General features: G+C 43.1%; 1 long non-coding RNA gene across 2 annotated transcripts; it reads right to left on the bottom strand.

Annotated features, from left to right (window-relative positions):
- Positions 1-5743: 5743 nt before the first annotated feature.
- Positions 5744-13037, bottom strand: LOC120230999. Of its 2 annotated transcripts, none has more exons than XR_005528229.1 (3): positions 12608-13037; positions 12021-12147; positions 5744-5878 (listed from the first exon to the last, which is right to left on the bottom strand). It is a non-coding gene; the product is annotated as an uncharacterized LOC120230999 (long non-coding RNA). The 2 variants fall into 2 exon arrangements; XR_005528228.1 differs by lacking the exon at positions 5744-5878 and adding an exon at positions 11715-11865.
- Positions 13038-16649: the final 3612 nt, after the last annotated feature.

The raw sequence follows: 16649 nt of genomic DNA, 5'->3' as shown, positions 1-16649 counted from the left end.
TCCTGCCAGAGGCTTGATGTCTCAGCCTCCCGGGTCGAGGTGGGTCCATATGACCAGCATCTGCCAATGGAATGTGAAGACAGGAGACGCATCCCTTCGGGGAGGACTTGGTTAAAAGCAGACGTGGTATCTTCATCCCGTAGTTTCTCATCTGCCTCTGGAGGCTGGAGACCCGGAGGCCTAGCAGATGGCAGAGACACATGCGGAAGGAGCTTGGAGATCAAAATCATCCCAGGGAAAGCTGCCCACCAAATGTCCGCAGGGGACCGTTACGTTCACAGGGACTCAGCTATCAGCCTGAGCTCCTGGTGCAAGAGTGTGCAGCCTGCTGCCTGCTTTGATACGACGGTTAGGTTGAGAGCTCCGCTCTCACGTCAAATCGAACTAGATTCCAATGCCATGTGCTGTACTGCCCAGCCAGGAGATGGAGACTTCAGGTAATTTTTTGTAATCGCTCTGACTAATCACTTCTCTTTCCTCACTTATAACTGTGTTCATTCTTACTCTTAGAATCACATATTATTGGTGCTCCTCCTTTTCTGTTCTCATAGGGTAGCTTTTGCGAATTTAGGAAACAATCAAGACATTTCAGCATATTTACGTAGTTCTTGTCTCGTGCCCCTCGCTTGGTGGGTCTCTCTGCTGCTGGTCATCAGTGATTCTGTAGAGCAGATGTCCCCTGTCCCACCACGCTGTGGTGGGCAGAATAATGGTCCCTGAAGATGTCCCTGTCCCAATCCCTGGAGACTGTCATTACGCTACTTTATGTGGCAAAAAGAGTTTTGCAGCCGTGAATAGGTTTAGAGCCTACAGATGGGGAGATTATCGTGGATTAACCAAAGCAGCCTGATGGAATCTCAAGGGTCCTTAAAGACGGGAGAGGAAGATGGAGAGTCAGACAAGGAGATGACAGACAGGTGCTGGAGTAATATGATTGCCGGCTTGGAAGACAAAGAAGATCACAAGCCAAGGGGTGCAGGTGGCCCCTAAAGCTGGGAAAGGCAAGGAACGGACTCTCCCCTGGGGACTTTGGAGGGAGCACAGCCCTGCCAACACCTTGGTTCTAGCCCAGCGAGATCCACATCTGACTTGTCTCCTACAGAACTGTAAATGGGAAGTTTATATTGTTGGTCATAGGTCGGCGGTGATCTGTTGCAGCAGCAACGAGAAGCTAAGTCACACCCTGTCCCTAATGTGCTGCGTTGCAATGTGCGTGCGAAGCTCTGTACCGAAGTAGGAGGGACGCTCTCAGAAAGGAGTCACAGTGACAGAAGAAGACAAGTGGATGGAGTCACTGGCCAACATGAGCTTACCGTGGCACGTGCAGGGAAAGCTACTTCAAGACCTGGGGTCTCGGGGGGGTGATCCTACTCTCCATGGATCTTTCTCAACTCCTGATCAGACTTTCCACCTTTGTGTCGTGGATACTTCATGGTCTGCCCCCACCCCAACCCTGCCTGCGAGCTGAGCGCCTGCCAGATCCTACAGTAGGTGACTTTTAAGTAAGACCATGTCTCCTATATCCCTATGGGCAGGGCGCTGGCTTTGAACTTGAGCCGCAGAGGATTCCGCACTTGTGACGTGAGCTTTGGGATGTTCCTGTCCCTCCCACCCCTCCCAGACAGTGACATAAAAGGGCCACGCTGGCTTTTTTTTTTTTTTTTTTAGGTGAAATTCACATGACATAAAATTAACCATTTTAAAGGATATCATTTAATGGCATTTAGTATATTAACAATGTTGTGCAACTGTCACCTCTGTCTAGTCCCAAAACATTTTCTTCACCCCAGTAGGAGACCCTGTTCCCACTAAGTTGCCACTCCCCGTTTGCCTTTTCTCCCAGGCCCTGGCAACCACCATTTGCTTTTGATCTCTATGTATTTACTTATTCTGGACATTTCATATGTATTAATTAATATAACATATGGCCCTTTGTGCTTGTCTTTTCTTGACTAAGCATAATGTTTTCTTTTTTATTTTAACCACAATAATTTTATCTATTATTTATTTTGAGAATGTCCAATTTTTAAAAAAAAATTTAAATCCAAGTTAGTGAACATATAGTTTAATAGTGATTTCAGGAATAGAATTTACTGATCATCAATTAGATACAACACCCAGTGCTCATCCCAGCTGGTGCCCTCCTTAATGCCCATCACCCATTTAGCCCATCCCTCCACCCACCTCTGCTCCAGCAACCCTCAGTTTGCTCTCTCTATTTAAGAGTCTCTTATGGTTTGCCTCCCTCTCTGTTTTTATCTTATTTTCCTTTCCTTTCCCCTATGTTCATCTGTTTTTGTTCTTAAGTTGCACATACGAGTGAAATCACATGATATTTGTCTTTCTGACTGATTTCACGTAGCATAATACATTCTAGTTCCATCCATGTTGCAAATGGCAAGATTTCATTCTCTTTGATCTCTGAGTAATATTCCATTGTATATAGGGGCGCCTGGGTGGCTTAGTCAGTTAAGCGTCCGACTTTCGCTTAGGTCATTATCTCGCGGTTCGTGGGTTCGAGCCCCGCGTCGGGCTCTGTGCTGACTGCCAGCTCAGAGCCTGGAGCCTGTTTCAGTCTGTGACTCCCTCTCTCTCTGACCCTCCCCTGCTCACGCTGTCTCTCTCTCTCTCCTAGAAATGAATAAAACATTTAAAGAAAATATTCCATTGTATATATACACCACATCTTCTGTATCTTTTTGTCAGTTGATGGACATTTGGGCTCTTCCCATAATTTGGCTATTGTCAATAGTTCTGTAAATGTTGGGGTGCATGTGCCCCTTCAAATCAGCATTTTTATATCCTTTGGATAAATACCTAGTAGTGCAATTGCTGGGTCATAGGGTAATTCTTTTTGTAATTTTTTGAGGACCCTCCATATTGTTTTCCAGAGTGGCTGCACCAGTTTGCATTCCCACCAGCAGTGTAAAAGGGTTCCTCTTTCTCCGTATCCTTGCTAATGTCTGTTGTTACGTGAGTTGTTAATGTTAGCCATTCTGACAGGTGTGAGGTGGTATCTCAGTGTGGTTTTGATTTGTATTTCCCTGATGATGAGTGATGTTGAGCATCTTTTCACGAGTCTGCTAGCCATCTGCACGTCTTCTTTGGAGAAGTGTCTATTCATGTCTTTTGCCCATTTCTTCACTGGATTATTTGTTTTTTGGGTGGTGAGTTTGGTAAGTTCTTTATAGATTTTGGATACCAACCGTCTATCTGATATGTCATTGCAAATATCTTCTCCCATTTTGTCATTTGCCTTTTAGTTTTGCTGACTGTTTCCTTGGCTGTGCAGAAGCTTTTTCTTGATGAGGTCCCAATAGTTCATTTTTGCTTTTGTTTCCTTTGCCTCTGGAGACATGTCAAGTAAGCAGTTGCTGTGGCTCAGGTCAAAGAAGTTGTTGCCTGTTTTCTCCTCTAGGATTTTGATGGCTTCCTGTCTTAGGTTTAGGTCTTTCCTCCATTTTGAGTTTATTTTTGCGTACGGTATAAAAAAATGATCCAGGCCTGTTCCTCTGGATGTTGCTGTCCAGTTCTCCCAACACCATTTGCTGAAGGTATTGGATATTCTTTCCTACTTTGCCAAAGATTAGTTGGCCATACATTTGTGGGACCATTTCTGGGTTCTCTCTTCTGAACTTAGCATAATGTTTTCAAGGTTTATCCAAATTGTAGAATGTATTAATACTTCAGTTCCTTTTCATGGCTGAATAATATTTCACTACATGGATAACCACATTTTGTTTATCCATTCATCTGCCAGTGGACACTTGGGTAGTTCCTCTCTTCCGGCTGTTGTTAATAATGCTACTATGAACATTTGTGTGTGTGTTTTGTTTGAAGACATCTTTTCAGTTCTGCATGGGTCTTTGTTTTCATATTGCTTGGATATATTCCTAGCAGATATGACTCGTAGCAGTGGAGTTACTGGGTCACTCTGGCTTTTGATACCTGCTTATTTTGTTATCAAAGATAAATGTCTCCAACATCACTAAGTTATTTATTTTTAGAATCTTCTCCAGGTGGAAAGTATGTGTGGGAGGTACTGGTTCCACCACTGTATTGCTGTTATCAAGCACATTGTCCCTTGCCATCTTGCTGGTAGAAACTATCAGGTGTGTCAAGTCAGTGGTGGCCTGGAATTGAGGCTATAGGCTGCATCAGAACCCAAGATGCCCTCCATCACAGTCTGACACAGTAAATGTGTCACTTGTGTGTTTATTGTCTAACTTCCTCAATGTCTATGTAATTTCTACAAGGGCAGGGATTTGCTATGTTTTGTTCACTTCTGATCCCTAGTGCCAATGACAATGCCTGGAGCAGTATATATTGAATGAGCACATGAACAGTTCAAGGAATGACCATCAGTGTTCTCTGATTTCATGTCCCATCTCTCCTTGAGGTCTGAACCCTAGCAGCTGGGTTCATATCCATGAACTCTTTAGTTAAATGACAACCTTGTGTCCATTTTTCCTTTCAAGACTCAAAAATACTCTAGAGATATAGAGTAGGTATTCTTTCCTCACTTTGAAGATGAAGAAAATGATGATCAGAGGTATCACTTTGTGCCAAATGACTCAGCTAATAGATTGTGACAAAGGGAGGTAAAAATAATGTATTTGTTTCCTCGCACTGTTGTAACAAATTACCACAAACTCGGTGGGTTAAAACAACAGAAACTTTAATCATCCTGGAGGCCAGAAGTCTGAAAATGAGGTGTCAACAGAAACAAGGCTCTAAGGAGAATTTCTGCCTGCCTTTTCCAGCTCCTGGTGACCCTTGGCTGTGGAAGTAGGGCTCCAGTCACTGTCTTTTTTCACATGGCCTTCTCTGCTGTGACTCTGTATGTCCTTTTCTGTCTCTTAGAAGGACACTCTTCAGTGGATTTAGAACCCACACTAATCCTAAATGTAATTTGTCTGCTATGACCCTTTTTCCAAATAAGGTCACATTCTGAGGTTTGGGTGGACACATCTTTTGGAGGCCACCACTCAGGCCACTACACAGGGGCATTCCAGTGTGAATGTCTCATGATTTAGCTCTTCTTGGGTCCCTGATCTGTACTCCAGCCTTCCATGTAATACTGGGAGGCGTTATGTAAGAGAGGGCTGCAGGTAAATGAGTTTGGGAAATTCCTTTTTCTTTTCATGTTTTTTATTTTGAGAGAGAGAGAGAGAAAAGGGAGGGGCAGAGATAGAGAGCATTCCAAGCAGGCTCCGCACTGTCAGAACAGAGCCTGATGGAGGGCTTGATCTCACAAACCACGAGATCATGACCTGAGCTGAAATCGAGAGTCAAACACTCAACCTGCTGAGCCACCTGGTGCCCTGAGATTGGGAAATTCTTTTTTTTTTTTTTTTTTTAAATGTTTTATTTATTTCTAGGAGAGAGAGAGAGAGACAGCGTGAGCAGGGGAGGGTCAGAGTGAGAGGGAGTCACAGACTGAAACAGGCTCCAGGCTCTGAGCTGGCAGTCAGCACAGAGCCCGACGCGGGGCTCGAACCCACGAACCGTGAGATCATGACCTAAGTGAAAGTCGGACGCTTAACCGACTAAGCCACCCAGGCGCCCCTAGGGAAATTCTGAATTGAACAGAACTAGCCAGGAATTTTTACTGCAGGGTTTCTCAGACTCTTAAATGTGCTAGTATACATTGTAAATCATGAGAGAGAAAAAATATAGAGCATTACCCCAATTCCTTTGATCTGGAAATCCTTTAAAAAAGAATTAATGAAGAACAGTGGAGCTCTCATAGGATGAGACTACGTAGAATCTAGGTGGGAAATGTTGTTCCTCTCTTTTTCTTCCTTTTCTTGGGATGGGGAGGGGCTCGTTCTTAAGAGATGTTCCAGGAGAAATGGTACAAATTACCCCAAAGAGCCTAAAGTCAAATGGCATAGGGAAGATAAAAAAGATATAAGTGCCCAACATATTATTTTAATCAGTAATTCTCTAATTAAAAGGGAAAAAAAGAAAAATCTACTGACTGCCTACGTATCCCATACGATTGCCACAGTGATGACACGTCCCCCAGGAGACCATATTGGAAGTTTGAGGATACTCATTAGGGTCACGTTCCTGTTAGGAACCTTCTGCCTGGTTCAAGTGGACCCGTTCTGTTTAGAGAGGCAGAGATTTATGGAGGTTTATTGCTGCAAGAAGTCTTAGGGATATCTCTTCTAACCCAGTAATTTTACAGACAAGGAAACAGAGGCCCAGAGAGACAAAATAGTACAGGGTAAACCTCTTCAGGGTCACATACAGAACTAATGGCAAGGGCTAGTTCTGGAGCCTGTACCAACAGATTTCAAGTTCAAGGCCCTGTACCTGAGGCCCCTTTTAAAATATCACTTGAGATTTCATTCTTTCTCATTGCCGTGTAGTATTCCATTGTATAGATATACCACATCTTCTTGATCCATTTGTCAGTTGATGGACACTTAAGCTCTTTCCATGTTTTGGCTACTGTTGAGAGTGTTGCTGTGAACATTGGGGTCCATGTGAATGAAATCTGGCCATGTGTAGCAACATGGATGGACCTTGAGGGTGTTATGCTGAGTGAAATAAGTCAGGCAGAGACGGCCGGCTACCATATGTTTGCATGTATAGGAGGATTAGGAGGAACCTAATGGAGGACCATGGGGGAGAAGAAGGCAGGGGGAATAGTGGGGGAGGGGGAGGGAGGCAAACCATGAGAGACTCTTGAATGCTGAGAACAAACTGAGGACTGATGGGGTGGGAGGGAGGGGAAGGGGGAGATGGGCATGGAGGAAGGCACCTGTGGGGATGAGCACTGGGTGTTATATGGAAACCAACTTGACAATAAACTATTAAAAAAAAAAGAAAAAATATCACTTGAGAAGGAAAAACTCTTCCATGGATGATTCACTACAGATCCCAAAATACTGGGGCGCCTGGGTGGCTTAGTCGGTTAAGCGTCCGACTTTCGCTTAGGTCATGATCTCGCGGTTCGTGGGTTCGAGCCCCGTGTTGGGCTCTGTGCTGACTGCCAGCTCAGACCCTGGAGCCTGTTACAGAGTCTGTGTCTCCCTCTCTCTCTGACCCTCCCCTGCTCACGCTCTCTCTCTCTCTCTCTCTCTCTCTCTCTCCCTCTCTCCTAGAAATAAATAAAAAAAAAAAATACTGTGGATTTTCTTATTACTGCATTGTCTGCAAGAAGTCTTTTTGCCTCAACTATTGACTTTGGAAAATATTTCCAACGTTTTCTTTTCTTTTCTTTTTTTTTTTTTTTATTTCCAACATTTTCTAAGCCACTTACCTGTCTTCATTCAAGTAGAGTGCCGTAGACTCCTGTGATTTATTTCTTTTTCCAAAAGTAGGGCATGGAAGGGAAATGATTACCACTGGTTAAGATTCAGCTGGTCTTTGGATTCAAGGGAATGGCAGGTTTGCTTGTTTCTGTCTCAGGCCTTTGTTCTAGTTGTCTGTCAAATTCTTCCTCCAGGTCTCAGCATGAAATGAATGTCACCTCCTCAGAGGAGCTTCCCTGTCCCTTGGTGTCCCACAGCACCTCCTGGCATTCATTCTTTCTCTTGTTACCCTGGTTCATTTTCTTCAGGCTCTGATCTCTAACTGAAATCATCTCGGTTGTGTATGTCCTTGTGAGAAGTTGGCTCTGACTTCTCCTGCTGGGCCAGCAGGCATAGATGCTGTGTCCCCAGTGGCCACACAAGGCTTGGCACAGGAGAGATGGAAGCAGAATCTGGGTAGATCCCATTAGACTAGTTACTAGGGGATCATGTCTTCTTCTTTTTGGAATCTCACGCGCCTGGGATTTTTTTTTCTTTTTTCTTTTTTAGAGCTCTTAACACTTTATGATTACATACTGGTGGAGTTATTTCCTTAAGGCCTATCTCTCTCACTAGGGCAAGGACTCAAGACCATTTTGTGCTAAAGTTTGCTCTGGTGTCTGGTGAAGCCTTTGGGTCCCTTCTAAGAAGAACATAAAATGCATAGGGGCACCTGGGTGGCTCAGTCGGTAAGCGTCTGACTTCGGCTCAGGTCATGATCTCATGGTTTGTGGGTTTGAGCCCCGTGTTGGGCTCTGTGCTGACAGCTAGCTCAGAGCCTGGAGCCTGCTTCAGTTTCTGTGTCTCCCTGTCTCTCTGACCCTCCCCTGCTCACGCTCTCTCTCTCTCTCTCAGAAATAAATAAAACATTAAAAATTTTTTTTAAAATAAATGCATTAAGTAAATACTTAGGATTATGAAGGAAACCAATTACGTTGAAGTAGAATCAACAAAATGTTAAAATGTATATTTGTGATATAGTTGCATGTGCTTCTTCATTCACACATTTAATAATAAAACCTATCATAATTTTCTAAGTCGTGATGAGCATAATTGTTTTTTGGGGGTGTCTGCAAAAACTGGAATGTGAGGCGTGCCTGGGCAGCCCATTCAAGTGTCAGATTTTAGATTTTGGCTCAGGTCAATATCTCACGGGTTCATGAGTTTGAGCCCTGGCATTTGACTCTGTGCTGACAGTACAGAGCCTGCTTGGAATTCTCTCTCTCCCTCTCTCCCTGCCCTGCATTCACTTATGCACTCACTTGTGTGCTCTCTCTCTTAAAATAAATAAATAAATTTTAAAAACTGTACAGATTTAAAAAACTGTAATGTGAAATAGAAATGTCTTTGATTGGCGTTGGTGACAGACACAGATACTTTCAATCCTGCTGTGGCTTGCTGCCTACATTCATGATGGAATCAAACACTAAATTGCAGTTAGAGATTACTGAAAATAAAGATGTAATTTTTCCTATCCGAGTCCACTGACCCCTCAAAGTCTGTCTACGGATTGTAGAGCCATTCATGGACCCCGGGTTAAAAATTCCTGTGTTAGAATATATCACCAAATTTGGTTCACCCTAGCATCTAAGACATAGTAAGTACTCTTTACATATTCATGGATGGATGGATGGATAGAAGGAAGGGAGGGAGGGAGGGAGTGAGGAAGGAAGGAAGGGAGGGGCAATCTTTGTATCTTACACTGTTCTCAGATCAAGATTGCTGAATGACTGAATGAATGAATGAATGAATCCTGCAGGCAAGGCAGTGAGCTCGTCATTAACAAATGAGAGTACCCTCTCTCTCCACCATTTCCAGCCCACATTAAAACCCCTTGAGCATCTCACCCATAGCTGACACATAAACGTGTACTTGGCTCGAATGATGAAATGTCTCTTTGGCTGAAAGACAACCCCCACACTTTCATTTATCAGGCGCAATGGATCAGTGCTTTGAGACTGCTATCAGACCGATCTGCTGACTCCTTGGGCTGTCGTGGACTCCCAAGATCACCGCTTTGTGGGTCACTGCCTTTTATCATGACAGCACCTCCCAGTTCCAACTAGCTCCATCATCACCTGCCCTACGTGAGTTGTTTTGGACAGACTCCTTTTCCTGCTCGTGGGAAGAGAAGGCCCATAGGACAGCAGGCTCACAGGAATTTGGCTCTACCATCTGACGGATTATTTCAGGCTCTCATGAATATCAACTGGAAGGATCAGCGCTCTGTGAATTTTTATGCCTCATGGTGCCTTGCAAGTCAGCAGTTACTGACAGGACTTGCATGAAAACTCAGGGCCAATAGAGACAAAATTGAATTCATTATTCAGTGCCTCAGAAAAATTCCTAATCTATCAGCAGTGCAGATGCCTAAATACGCATCTCTTGGTAGCAGACACTTCTTAAACATTTTGGAATGCTTTCTAAGACACTTAAGGATAAATGAATATTCATGCGAGTGCTATAAAAATGAAAGATCTATTTCTTAATAGGGGAAAGATAAATCGCTTGGGGAAATAAACAGCAATTTTGTGGCTGTAAAAACTAGACCTTCTGCATGGACCTGCATTATTGTAATTGCATGATGGACTCCATCTTTCTGTGTTATCAAGCAGATCAGGTAGTAAACAGGGTCCATTGTTCCCCGCCCACCTTTCCCTCAAGTTGATTGACTTGCTTAACATGATACTAAGTGGTGGATAATTACACATTCCTTGGATCACAATGCCCTACAACTAATAGTTTGGGGCTAGAGATGCTTGTCCAACTATATAATCATCTAATTATCTTTCCTCTCTTGAGGTCTGAGGGGTCTGTGCTTTACTCAGATAAGATAGTCACAGTAATGGAATATGGATTAAGCAATAGAAGAAAATGATGTCTCCTCTTCTTGAATTCTGTAACATTCCTGGCCTATTCTGCAACTGTGCATTCAGGATTTTCCCATTGCCTCTTCCCCCCATGTGGCTTCAATGGCTTCCTGTTCAATGATTTCTCTAAATCTGTGGGCTTTTTGTTTTTTTGTTTTTTATCTTGATTGCCCATTAAAATCTGGGGAGTGATTTTTTTTTTTTTTAAACCACACATGTCTGGGATGTCTGGGTGGCTCAGTTGGTTAAGCGTCATCAGCTCAGGTCATGATCTCACTGTTCGTGGCTTCGAGCCCTGCATCAGGCTCTATGCTGACAGCCAGCTCAGAGCCTGGAGCCTGCTTCAGATTCTGTGTCTCCTTCTCTCTCTGACCCTGCCATGCTCACGCTGTCTCTCTCTCTTTCTCTCTCTCTCTCTCTCTCTCTCTCAGAAATAAATGAAACATTTAAAAAAAGCAACACACACACTTGTCTGGACCTCACTCCAGGAGTTTATAAAAGCTACCCAGGTGATTTCGTTGAGCAGCCAGGATTCAGAACCACTGCTCTAAATCCCCAATAACTACCCTGGATGACTTCTGTTCAGATCCGCATAGATGGTTCTCAGCCCATTCTTCTTGTTCAAAAGAGATTAGCAGCTGTTCAAACCAGATGAGCACCACATAGCTTTTCTGATGTGATCAGAAAAGATTAAACTTTTGGGAGAGACAGTGAGCCTAAATCTCCCATAATTGAGGCTAGAAAGCCATACTCATGAACTAAATTCTTTCTAAGAAATTTTAAAATTCTAGCCTTCAGCAATGGTGAGGATATTTTGTAATTTATTGGATTGTAGCCTAATTGCTTAATGACAGATTGCAAGACCTATGTCGTATTCCCAAAAGATTTCAGCAATTTGGTCTCCACCCGCCCCTCCCTAGCTCTGTCTTGAGTTGGCTGCACTCCACTCCGTAATTTCCACCACACAGGGCAGCAACCTGTTCCCTGAAGAAGTCCTGAATGTTTCCACCCCATGCCCTGGCTCACATTTCTCCTCCTACGTGCATTCCCTTTCTCTTCCTTTCCACCACTTTGAAACCTTACTCACCCTTAAAGATCCAACTCAAGTACTACCCATGAAGGCCTTTCTCCCTCCAACGTCCAAAGCAGTATCGTTTGCCATTGTGTTTTTATATCATTTTGTATTTCTGTTTTAATCTTGCAAATTCTTATGTAGTCCTTTCTAATAATTAGTTCAGAAGATTTTGCAGATAGAGCAAACCTTATAACATCCTCATTTTAACTCTCATTAGGGCAGTGTTGTGACTTTCCTAAGATTATAGTGTATGTGTCTGTTTCCCCCACCTGAGTGCAGTCAACTCAGTAGTTAAGGCCCAGCTCCTTTCCTAGAATAACTGTTTGTGGAATTAAAAAAAAAAAAATTACCCAGGAATGCTCTACCACAGTCTAAGGTTCAGCGTGGCTATTCAAAGGATATCTGTCTGCATCCAGTCCATTTGTTCAGGATGGCTCATGAATGACTTAAGTCTTGGTAAAAAGATTGAGATATCTAAGCCAGTGGTTTTCAGTGAGGCAGGCCACTCAGCTAGGCTTCGGAGATGTGGTTATCACGAAGACTAGAGGTGTTGCTGGCATTCAGTGGGCACAAACCAGGAAGGCCAGATGCTTTGCACTGCGTAGGAAAGTCCCTACAAAGAGATCTCCCTTTCAAAATATGAATTGTTTCCCACCTCCCACACCCATTTTGGCAGGTTCTAATCAATCTACATCCCCAAATACTTAAACAGAAAACAAAAAAAAAAAAAATTGGCTTGGAGAAAAGAGAGAAGCCCCCGAAACTTACTCTGAAATCATGTGCAAAATGTCCTGGGCATGTTATCAGATAGGCAAAGACAGCAAAACTGGATGATACGTGGCTGGTGAAACAGGAATTCTCACATTATGTAGGTGAAAACGTTGCATGATGTAACCTTTTTGAGGACAACAATACTTAATAATATTTAAAATGCATATTCCTTTTAACCTAGCAATTTCACTGCCAGAAATTCATCCTGTGATGTATATGTACACAAAGACTCAACGTTGCATGACCAGGAATGGTCGTTACAAGATTGGTTGCCATCACAAAAAAGTGAGAACAATTTATTTGTCCATCGATTAGAGTAAGTTAGATAAACGCTGCTACATTCCGATGATGGTGTATAACTATGGAATGAGTGCCACATTGTGTTGAAAGACTGACGTATGGCATGCATGATATGATCCATTTTTCTTTAGAGTGTGTAAATGTACACACGTACATACATATATACACCCAGGCAATCCTGTCTTTGGATGGTTCTGATACGAACAAATTTCAGTTGCCATGGGTTAGTTCAATAACACCAGTTCCACAACATACTTCCAATTTCAGTTACCACAGTACATTACCTGTGAGTCACTGGACAAGGTACAAACTTCGCTGGTCCCTCTTCAGCCCACAAATCACTACATGAATAATAGATGTACATCATCTTCAGTGAACATCCTCTAAGACTTCTCCGATGTCTGTTAATCATTGCTGCACATTTGTTATTCAGTTCACAAACCCACGGCAAAGCAATTTATAGACCCATGTGACGTTTACAGAAGTGAATGATCAGGAGAGGGCATTTGGTGCAGCAAGGACTAGAGATAACACTGGAAGACAAATTCACATCTCAGGAAATGGAAGTGTACGAGAAATGGCTGACCACAGAAATGTTGACATTGCCACCATCGGAGAGACTCCGGATAGACGCACGGGAACTTGGCCAAGTCTCCTACTGACATGCAGAAGCAACAGAAGAGGTTGTAGGAAGAAAGATGAAGGTGTCTTTGAGGGCAGTGACACCAGCAAAACATTTCACGTTAAAGGAATTCTCGGAATTATTTCATGATGGTGAGGTCACAAAGGATAACTGTTGGCAGTGGGATCCATATTTGTGAAGGACTATGAGAGTTTAACCGGGTACAGAGAAGACACTTTCTCAATATCTCAAGTTCTATGACAAAAACAAGGCAAACGTTCTTGCCAAATGTGTTTCCAGTGTCTCTAAATAAATAGTAGTTTCACTACCTTTTTTCTTCTACATTTATAATCAACAGTAAGATAATTTTTAATGTTTTGACAAAAAACTTTAAGGATAATGAAACAGCCGTAAATTTCCCCATTATTATTAACATCCCTTTGCATGGTTTCAGTGTGCACACTTTTATGGTCCAATCCTACCGTGCAAAGCAAAGACTGCCTGTATATATAAAATACAAATACAGAGACACCTGGGTGGTTCAGTTGGTTAAGCGCCGACTCTTGATTTTGGCTCAGGTCATAATCTCATGGTTTCATGAATTCGAGTCCCACATTAGGCTCCACGCTGACAGTGCAGTGACTACTTGAGATTCTCTCTCTCACTCTCTCTCTGCTTTTCTCCCACTCCCACTGTCTTTGTCTCTCTCAAAAATAAATGAATAAACTAAAAAAACCCCCAAATATATCCACATATATATATATATATTTTTAAAGGAATGTATATACAGAGAATTATTAATAGTTATTACTTCTTAACTTTTTTAAATGTTTTTTTATTTCTGAGAGAGAGAGAGAGCGGCAGCATGAGCAGGGGAGGGTCAGAGAGAGAGGGAGACACAGAATCCCTCCAGGCTTTGGGCTGTCACCACAGAGCCCAACGTAGCGCTCGAACCCACAGACCATGAGATCATGACCTGAGCCAAAGTTGGTCGCTTAACCCACTGAGCCACCCAGGCGCCCCAATAAGTTATTACTTCTGAGGAGTGCGGCTGAGGGAGAGTGGTAGCTAAGGGAAATTTTACTTCCATTTTCTCCCCTTCTAAGTTGTTTGACTACTCTTCCTTTAGAATGCATTGCTTTTTGATATAAAATCTAACTGATAAAAAGAAATAGAAAGACAAAGATAATTTAATAAAACATTAAAAATGTTTGTGTATGTGATTTTTACTTTTGTTTTTATTCCTCCCGTCTAGGGAGATCATCCAAAGCTTTCATTTGGAATTTCAAAAGAATTCACGACACCAAAAAGGTTAAAATCCATTCCTATAGGCACATTTACCCTGGTCCCAACCAGCAAGATTGCAAAATATGCAGTTTCTTCAGACATGAATGTGATGTGACTTATTGATTTCATTTGTCTATGAGGAGAATTAGCCCGCAAACGAGTCCAGCTAAGGCTGGACTCAAGTGCAATTTGCAAACAGATGCCCTAAACAAAATGCTTCTGCCGTGGCTGGTGACTGAACATGCATCTGTTTAGAAGGCAGCAAAGTGTGACCTTGGGCACAACCTTGAAAGTTTACTGGCTGGCAAACAAAATGCCAGCTACATGGCAAGGGGTGTTTGGAGAAATAATGTTGAGGCTACAGGTGTACTTACCTGCCAGAACCTAGATACTCAGAGAATGAAGAGTCTAACTGGGATTAGGCTGATGACTTGATCCCTGATGCAGGGTGAACACCCAGGACTTGGTTTGAGGGAGTCCTTGGGGTGGAAAGATCCTGACAGATCCCTAAATCCGCTTAAACACTAGATTTCCATCTTCGGTCACATTCCCTGAGGCCTCTTGGATAGATGGGGAGGGCCATCAGAAGATGTAAGCTTATTCTAATCAACAAGCTGTTAGAGGTCTAGGGAGTGAGCAGGCATGACCAGGCAATCCTGCAGCCCACAGGACACAAGCCATCCATCAGCATGTGACATGCATTATCTCAGGTAACCATTAAAACCAGCCTGATTGTTTTTATCACCTCAGTATCCCTCATGAAGAAACTGAGGTTCAACTGAGTTCAGGGAGATTAAAGAACTTTAAATAACATTGCCACATAGGGGCAGGCGGTAGACTGGGAGTGGAAGTTTAATTCCTGATGCCATGCACATCCCCATTGGGCTAGATGTTTCAGAAGTACTTGGAAACACTCCTGGGCTGTACTGTTTTGTTGCATCTTCCTTTTATCGGAAATCTTACTAATCCCAGATTATCTAATCTAAAATCTGCCCAGCCCTGCTCTACTGTTCTGAACCCTACTGGCTTGGTGCCCATTATTGTGGGCATTCAAGCCTTTGACCCAGGTTTTCACCCTGTTGTATCTCAGTGGCTGGGGATCATCTTTGCTTTTGCCAACTTCACGTTCCACCCCGTTCAGAGGAAACGTACATGAGCCTTTGCATTCCCCCTTGAAGGATGGTATGGTTCTGGCTTTCACTGGCTTGTCAGAGACTTGCGTGCCTACAAATAAGAAGCATCTGACCACAGGTCTATACATGAAAATGATGGCAAGTTGGGCAGGGTGGAATTCTATCATCTGGAAATATTGAGCCCTATTTGGAAGATCAGAACTTCATTTAGCAAAATCCAAATTTTCAGTTGGATTAAACCTTATAGGGTCTCAGTTGAGATCTCCATATAGGGTCTCAATTAATCATTTGAAAAATGAAACTGTATTCTTTTGGGGGTATTTACGTAGTGATTAAAATGAGCAGTCGAAGACATTCCCTGCCTGCTAGAAGACTTGGGAACATGCTCATTTAAGGTCATGCTGGGACCGGGTGGCAACATCCAGGATGCTACCCATGTCCCTTCCTAAATAAGAGAGTCATATCTGGGCACTTTACAGATCTTTGCTTGTCAGAGCATTGAAGGGTTTGACAATTTATCAAGTATTCACAAACAGGGTGATTCTTTAGGGGCAGAAATTGGAACTTGCATCGCCTTTGAGGTAATACACACCTGGATAATAACCAGAACATAAAGTGTGCAGGCTCAAAAGGCAAGTCCCAGTCTGATAGAAATTCCTCCATTGATTAGAAAAGGGATTGAGAATGAGACCATGATATTGGGAGAGATCAAGGAGTCCAACAGACAGGATTACATTCCCCATGGCCCTGTAGTCACACTAATGGTGTGATTCAGTGAGCCGGAACCATGCAAGGGCATAGACCTGCGAGGGCATAGCCATGTGAGAACTCATTCAGTCCTCACAAGAGCCCTGATTTGGGGTTGGGGTGTTAAATGTGTCCTGAAGGCCTCTGAGTGAGTGAGTGTCAAATTAAAGAACTCTAGCCCATATCGGACTCTAAATAGCACACTCAACATCGTGATATCTTGCCTTTAATAATGCTAATGAAGCATCATCCATTTAATGTGTTGTGTTAGGATAGCGCTAGATGCTGAAACTGATAAACCCTAAATTTTGCCAAAACAGATTTTTATTTCTTACTCATGTTAAGTCTGTTTGCCAACAAGGGGCCGGCAAAGGAGGCTGTGCAGTCATTCAGGGATCCGAGCTGACATAGGCTGTGACTGTCATCTTTGACACTGGCTTGCAAGGTCACTGTGGGCACCAACATTCAGAGGCAAATGGGGAGAGAGAGGGAGGGGGAGATCATGTGATGGATTGTTATGGGCCAGGCCTGGAAGTG

This window comes from Hyaena hyaena, unplaced genomic scaffold (genome assembly GCF_003009895.1).
Source record: "Hyaena hyaena isolate Hyena2069 unplaced genomic scaffold, ASM300989v1 scaffold_51, whole genome shotgun sequence".
In the NCBI taxonomy this organism is placed as follows: domain Eukaryota; kingdom Metazoa; phylum Chordata; class Mammalia; order Carnivora; family Hyaenidae; genus Hyaena; species Hyaena hyaena.
The sequence above is the reverse complement of the archived record's forward strand: the minus strand, read 5'-3'. Positions and strand labels throughout refer to the sequence as shown.